Source organism: Carlito syrichta, unplaced genomic scaffold (assembly GCF_000164805.1).
Source record: "Carlito syrichta isolate Samal-C Ts95f unplaced genomic scaffold, Tarsius_syrichta-2.0.1 Scaffold288681, whole genome shotgun sequence".
NCBI classification, from domain to species: domain Eukaryota; kingdom Metazoa; phylum Chordata; class Mammalia; order Primates; family Tarsiidae; genus Carlito; species Carlito syrichta.
In genome coordinates this window covers 14,114-21,299 of record NW_007232777.1, presented here as the reverse complement: position 1 = coordinate 21,299, position 7,186 = coordinate 14,114, and the positions used below count along the sequence as shown (strand labels likewise).

The following is a 7,186-nucleotide window of genomic DNA, read 5'->3' as shown; positions in this document are numbered from 1 at the left end:
TAATTAGGATGGCTGGGGCATAGGAGAAATGACACATTTGTAAAAATTATATATCACATAAATGTTAATTCATTTAAGGCTCCCATTCCAGTTCTGTTTGTAATAGCTTAGTGTTTTCTTTACCAGTGAGTTCAGAACATAATCTACTCTTCACAGAAAGAGCAGGCCCACGAAAGCTTGATCAAGAAGGGGCAGAGGATGTGAAGGGGATGGATATGGGATAAAGCAACAAAAACATAGTGAACATGTCACGTCCATGAACATGACCATGTGAACAGGGCTAAAATGCCAGACTTTGTGGTAACTTGCAAGTGCAATCAATATCTATTTCCCCTAAGTTCCACAATAGCGTGTGAAGCAGATATTCTCTCCACTTTGTATACGAGAACACTGAGTCTTAGAGAAGCTCCGTAGCTTGCCAAGGTCACATAGTTCGTCAGTGTCAGGGCCAGGGTGCAAACCCAAGTATGTGGGCATCCAAGTCCCCGCTCATCGCCCATGAGATGCTGAGACGTCAGCAGATGAAGGCGAGAGTGGGTGATTAGGTGTAGGGGACAGCGGTAGGTTCAAGAAAGAGTAAGCGGTTTTCACAGGGGTGGAATCACAGGTGTCTCTTCTGGGCACAGTTTGAAATGATATTGCAAGGAATTTGTGCTGCCGATAATTTGTGGCCACTAGCCACGGAATATTTGTGCATGCAAATGTGGGACTCCCATAAAAGTGGATTGGAGGACATTTAGTCTCCCTCTTGCGTGAAGTGTGATATGCTTCTCTCCACGTGGCAGGGAAAGAGGTGGAGTCACAGGCGGGTCACTCCCACCTGTGCTCCTGACACTGGTGCAGGGACACCAGGTGTACATCGATATCGTGGGATGAGGTGAAAAGAAATCCGAGTCACTAGGTTGGGGATGGTACGCGCGGGAGGTCGGAGGGTGGGGTGTGTTGTGACTTTTGCACATGTTGCTCTCAATCCTCCTCTCTTTTGATTCCTAGTCTCTTTCACTCAGGTGCGGGGTTGGTGATATCTGGGACCAACCCTCTCCCAAAGCAGACACAGAGATCAGAAGCAGCCGAGTCAAAGCTGCTTCCCACTAAGCTGTATGGCCCTGGGCAAGTCACTTGGCTTGTTTCAGCCTCAGTTCTCCTGTCTGTAAAATGGAGGCTGTGGTGTGTAGTGTACCTTCTTGACAGGCTTATTGTGAGAACCAAATGAGACTGTGAGTTTAGCTGTGATCACTACTTTGAGAACCATCCGATAGCCAGCAAGACTTTTAGTCTTGGTGGGCTAAAGACCCTGGAAATGGCATCCCAACAGCTAATGGCATGCCCTTAGCTCCGAAGCCCTCCGCCACACGTACGCACAATGCCAGTGACCCCCCACTGTCCCCTCACGCCCAGGCCTCTGCTGCCCAATCTGCAAACACAGCCTTCTCCACACAAAAACGATCTGGAAAAGTTTTAGAGGCGTGGGGACCCCTGGCAGGGCGGGCCCCAATTTGGGTAACATGTTGTTGGTAAGATGTTGGAGAATTCGTTCTGAAAGTCATTGCTTTTTCCCTACATGGAATTTTTCCTGGAAGGCCATAAAAATAGAAGAGATGAAAACGTTTTACTAGGCTGATCAGGTTACGCACATCCTCTGGCCTGATACATCACAAACAAGAAAATAATAAAAAGCATTTATACAGAGTCTTTTTTGCCAGAGGTCGTCTCAACACGTCATAAAACATTAGGACACAACAAACAAGAGATTGGAATCAGCTGTGCCCGACCAGTGCGGTCCTGCAGCCCATGCACTCAGGATGTTTGGAAACAAGCCTTGGGAGCCAGGAAGGAGGAGGGCGGGGCCCAGTCCCTCCCCTCAGACGGCTGGGCTGTTCCAGTGCCCTCTTCCCTAGGAAGACTGGATTCTGGTTTGCAGAATGCTGCTCTGGCCGGTGGCTCCAGGCCCATCTGTTCCTGAGGGCATCCAAGATGCAGGGTGTGAGGTTTTACTCAGTGCCTGAAGCCTTTAAGTTCAGTCTTTGAGAAGACAAGCCTGGAGGAATGAGAGCAATAAGAATGATGATTTCCTTTGGAGGAAGTTGAAGAGTTCAGTGACGATATTCCAGATGTCATTTATTATGTTTGTTGACTGCCATTCACGGTCTGCCTCTTGTGACGGAGTGTGTACCGGGATCCCCTTTCCCTGCCCAGGCACCCTGCTCTGCCCAGATTGTGTTATGGGATTTGCCATTGACTTGTCTCCCTCTTCTAGACTGTAAATCTACTGAGTGCCTGATACATTGGTGTTCGATAGATGTTTGCTGTCGTATACTTGACTTGAATAAGCTCGTTAATTCTCCTAGATTTAAGTCATCTGTTCATTGCTATACTTTCATCCCACATTGTATGATCTCTCCTTGGCAATTCCCTACTTGGCCTATTCATAAATCTCTCATAGAAATCTCAGTGTCAAAAATGCCAACAGAAGTCTATTCTGCACCAACCTGCCCTTCCTGATACCCACTGTCAGCTTTTCTCTATTATCTCTATTGCCACTCTGTAAGTGACAGTACATCTGCTCAGTTGTTCAAACTGGAAACCGAGAAGTCAGTTTTCTTGACCCAGGTGTTGAATTGACCATCCCGCCATCTCCAAAATATCTCAAATTCTTTCACTTTGCTTCAGTACCCCAGTCCGGGCTGATGTCGTGTGTCACCTGGGCAATACAATAGATTCAGGAAGGATCTGTTTTGCATCCCCCATCCATTCTCCCATTTCTACACAATAGTCTTTTTTGCCTGCATTCATACTTTTATCTGCTTCTTACCTTCCTGTGTTAGCTGTGAGCAAGTCTCAGACATTTGAATTTTTTTATCCATAGCTATCAATACGATGTATATGTGCAGCATATTATACAAGATGCAATTGTGATATTATGATGCAATATGATATGTGATGTATTATATATAATAATATATATGAATATATGTGCATCTATACATACATATATGCACACACAAATATACATACTTCTTTTTTGCTAAACATAGCCACAATAGTAGTATCATACTTAAATATTTTAAGATATCATCAAATATTTTTGAGTCAGTGCTCAAGTTCTCAACTGTATCACAAATATCATAGTTCTAACAGTTTTAAAAATATTGAGATCTAAATGAGGTCAATGCATTGTGATTGGTTGATTGATATGTTGCATACATCTATTTTAATTGTTAGGTCCTCCCAACCGTGTCTTTCCTCTTACAATTCATTTGTTAAAGAAATTGATTGTTTCTCCTGAATGTCTCACAGTCTGGAGTTTGCCCATTGCATCTCTGTGGTATGTGCCATTGACTTGTCTCAATCCCATTTACAATAGCCATGGAAAATACCTAGAAACACATTTAACCAAGGGGGTAAAAGAGCTCGATGAGGAGAGCTACAAAGTATTGATGAACTAAATTGTAGATGACACAGGCAAGTGGAAAAACATCCCATGCTTATGGATTAGAAGAATCAATATTGTTAAAATGACTCTACTGCCCAATCCAATCTATAGATTCAGTGCAATTCCTATCAAATTACCAACATAATTTTTCACAGAACTAGAAAAACAATCCTAAAGTTCATATGGAACCAAACAAGAGCCTGAATAGCCAAAGTAATCCTAAGTAAAGAGAGAAAATGCAGAGGAAGAATCACATTGCCTGACTTCAACTATACTACAAAGCTCAAGTAACTACAAAGCATGGTGCTGTTACAAAAATAGATCAATGGAATAGAGTAGAGAGAGCCCAGAAATAAAGCCGCATACCTATAACCAACTGATCTTTGATAAAGCCAACAAAAATTAACAATGAGGACACCTTATTTAATGAATGGTGCTGGGAAAATTGGCTAGCTATATGCAGCAGAATGAAACTGGACCCTACCTCTTATCATATACAAAAATTAACTCAAGATGAACCAAAGACTTAAATGTAAAACCTGAAACTATAAAAATCCTAGATGAAAACTTAGGAAAAGCTCTTCTGGACATGGGCCTAGGCAAAGAGTTTATGATGAAGTCCCCAAAAGCAAATAGAACAAAAACAAAAATAAACAAATAGGACTTAATTAAACTAAAAATATTCTATACAGTAAAATAAATAATCAAGAAAAAAAGAAAACCTATAGAATGGGAGAAAATATTTGCAAACAATGCCACAGACAAAGGACTAGTGTCCAGAATCTGCAAGGAACTCAACTCAACTTTGAAAAAAAACCCAAATAACTTCATAAAAAATGGGGCAAAGGACGTGGACAGACCTTCTCAAAAGAAGACATACAAGTGGCCAACAAACATCTGAAAAAATACTCAACATCAATAATCATCAGAGAAATGCAAATTAAAACCACTATAAGATATGATCTTGGCCTGGTGCAGTGGCTCAAGCCTGTAATACCAGCACTTTGAGAGGCTGAGGTGAGAGGATTGCCTGAGCCCAGGGACTTGATATTAGCCTGCGCAACTTGGTGAGACTTCATCTCTACAATATATCAGAAAATTAGCTGACTGTGGTAGTGTGTGCCTATAGTTCTGGCTACTCTGAAGGCTGAGGCAGAAGGATGACTGGAGCCCAGCAGGTCAACCTTGGGGTGCCTGTGAGCATGCCACTTCACTCCTGCCTGGGTGACAGAATGAGACTGTGACTCAAAAAAAAAAAAAAAAAAAAAAAAAATAAATATGATCTTACACCAGTCAAAATGGCAATCATTAAAAAGTCAAATAACAACAGTGTTTGTGTGAATGTGGAGAAAAGGGAACACTTATACGCTGTTGTAGGAATATGAACTAGTTCAACCACCATATAAAACAGTATGGAGATTTCTCAAATACTAAAAATAGAGCTACCATTCAACACAGCAATTCCACTACTAGGTATCTACCCAAAGGAAAATAAATCTTTTTATAAAAAAGACACTTGCACTTGTATGTTAATCCAGCACTATTCACAATAACAAAGTCATGGAACCAATCGAAGCGTCCATCAATGGTTGACTGACTTTTTAAAAATGTGGTCTATATATATCATGGACTACTACATAGTCCTAAAAAAGAATGAAATCATGTCCTTTGTTGCAACATGGACAGACCTGGAGGCCATTATCTTAGGTGAACTAACTCAGAAACAGAAAACCAAACACTGCATGTTATCAGTTACACTGGGAACTAAATGGACATAAAAAGGGAGATAATAGACACTGGGGAGGATACCACAAGGGAAGAGGCAAAGAGAGGGGTGAAAGTTCAGCAACTATCGGGTACGATGTTCACTGTTCTGGGTATGGCAACACTGAAAGCCCAATTCCCACCAGGATACAATATGTCCATGGAACAAACATGCACTCGTTCCTCCTGAATCTAAAATAAAAACACTTTAAATAAAAATGGATGTGAACAGCTTAAAAAATCAAGAAAGCAAGTCCATTTACAATGGCATGAGTCCGTGGGTTTGAGACCCGCTTAGGCAACTTGGCAAGACCTCATCTCTACAATAAATCAAAATGAGCTGGGCGTGGTAGTGCGCGTCTGTAGTTCCAGCTACTTGGAAGGCTGAGGCGGAAGGATCACTGGAGCCCAGCAGGGTGAGGCTGCGGTGGCTGGGAGCGGCCACTGCACTCCAGTCTGGGCGACAGAGTGAAACTCCAACTCAAACAAACAAACAAACAAAAAATAATAAAATACTTAGCTATGTTTGACAAAAAGAGTTACTATAGAGAGCAGGGTGGTGGGGTGGGCTGGCTGGAGGCAAAGCTGGAAAGGATGGTGGAGAGGCCAAGGCTAAGGCCATGTCTCACTCACAGAGAGCTAGGCTACCGTTTCCCATGGGCCACATCTACAGACACTTGAAGACTCGTATACAACCTATGGACGGGTGGGTGCCACTGCTGCCATGTGTAGCGCCCCGATTTTGGGGTATCTCACTGCTGAGGTGCTGGAGCTGGCAGGTCATGCATCCAAGGATTTCAAAGTCAAGAGCATCACCCCACGTAACTTGTAGCTTGCAATCCGTGGTGAGGAAGAGTTGGATTCTCTCATCAAGGCTACCATAGCTGGGGGTGGTGTGATTCCTCACTTCCACAGATCTGTGATTGGAAAGAAGGGACAGCAGAAAACTGCTTAGAGGGTTAATTCGACCAACCCTCTTCCTCCCCGTCATTGAACTGTAACTGATGCCGGAAGCTGTAACCCCTAAAGATGCAAAATGGAGGTTACCTGAAAATGAGAAAAACGCTGACTGGGAACAGAGCCCCAGTGGAAAGCGGCCATGCTGGAGGCAGAGCCCCATGGATCCTATTGAAGGATTCCTTTTGGCCTTAAAGAAATGCCTGCTTAGGCTTGAAAAACACTTCCCTTGGTAAATAAAACAATTAGCTAGAATGTGCAAGGATGTGGAATTAGCAGTAAACCTATGTATAGAAACATAAAAAGGGCTCAATGGCAAAATATTTCCCCCTTGAAGGGATAAGGGAATGCAAATTTTGAAACCTTTAGCTAAAAAGGAAAAACAAGTATTTCCTCATATCCTTTATAAGTAACAACATTGACAGTTGTGATTGATGAGGAAGTGAGAAACTGAGACAGAGTATCTCCAAAAAACTGGTGTTTTCGGGAAAAACAAGTCACAGACATGCCTTTTGGTTTAAGAAATATTATAGTTTAATTAGAAAGAGGGTTAAAATTAAAGTAAGGATTAGAATTAAATAAATAGCAGTTATTATTAAAAGATAAATGTTTATTACAGACGTAGGTATTAGTTAAATATAAGGAATAGGAAATAATTAAGTTTTAAGGTAAAACTTAAAATTATATACACTTAATGTAGGTTTAAAATTAAATACATTTAGGATTAGAAGATTAATTTCATATATAAGTGTAGATTTAGACATGTCTTGTTTAGAAATATAAAATGTAAAATAGGTGATAAGAAAATAGCAAGTAATATAGATAAGGCAATTAGAATTAAGAAAGTTAAACTTTTAAATTAATAGTATTAAGAATTCGTAAGCCGGGCTCGGTGGCTCAACCTGTAATCCTGTGCCTTTGGGAGGCTGAGATGAGTGGATTGCCTGAGCCTGTGGGTTTGAAACCCGCCTGGGCAGCGAGACCTCATCTCTACAATAAATCAAAAAAAAAATCAGCTGGGCGTGGTAGCAC

At 41.7% G+C, this 7,186-nt stretch overlaps 1 pseudogene; it reads left to right on the top strand.

Annotated features, from left to right (window-relative positions):
• Positions 1 to 467: 467 nt before the first annotated feature.
• The window catches only part of LOC103255903, a 7,367-nt pseudogene continuing 648 nt past the window's right edge, over positions 468 to 7,186 (top strand).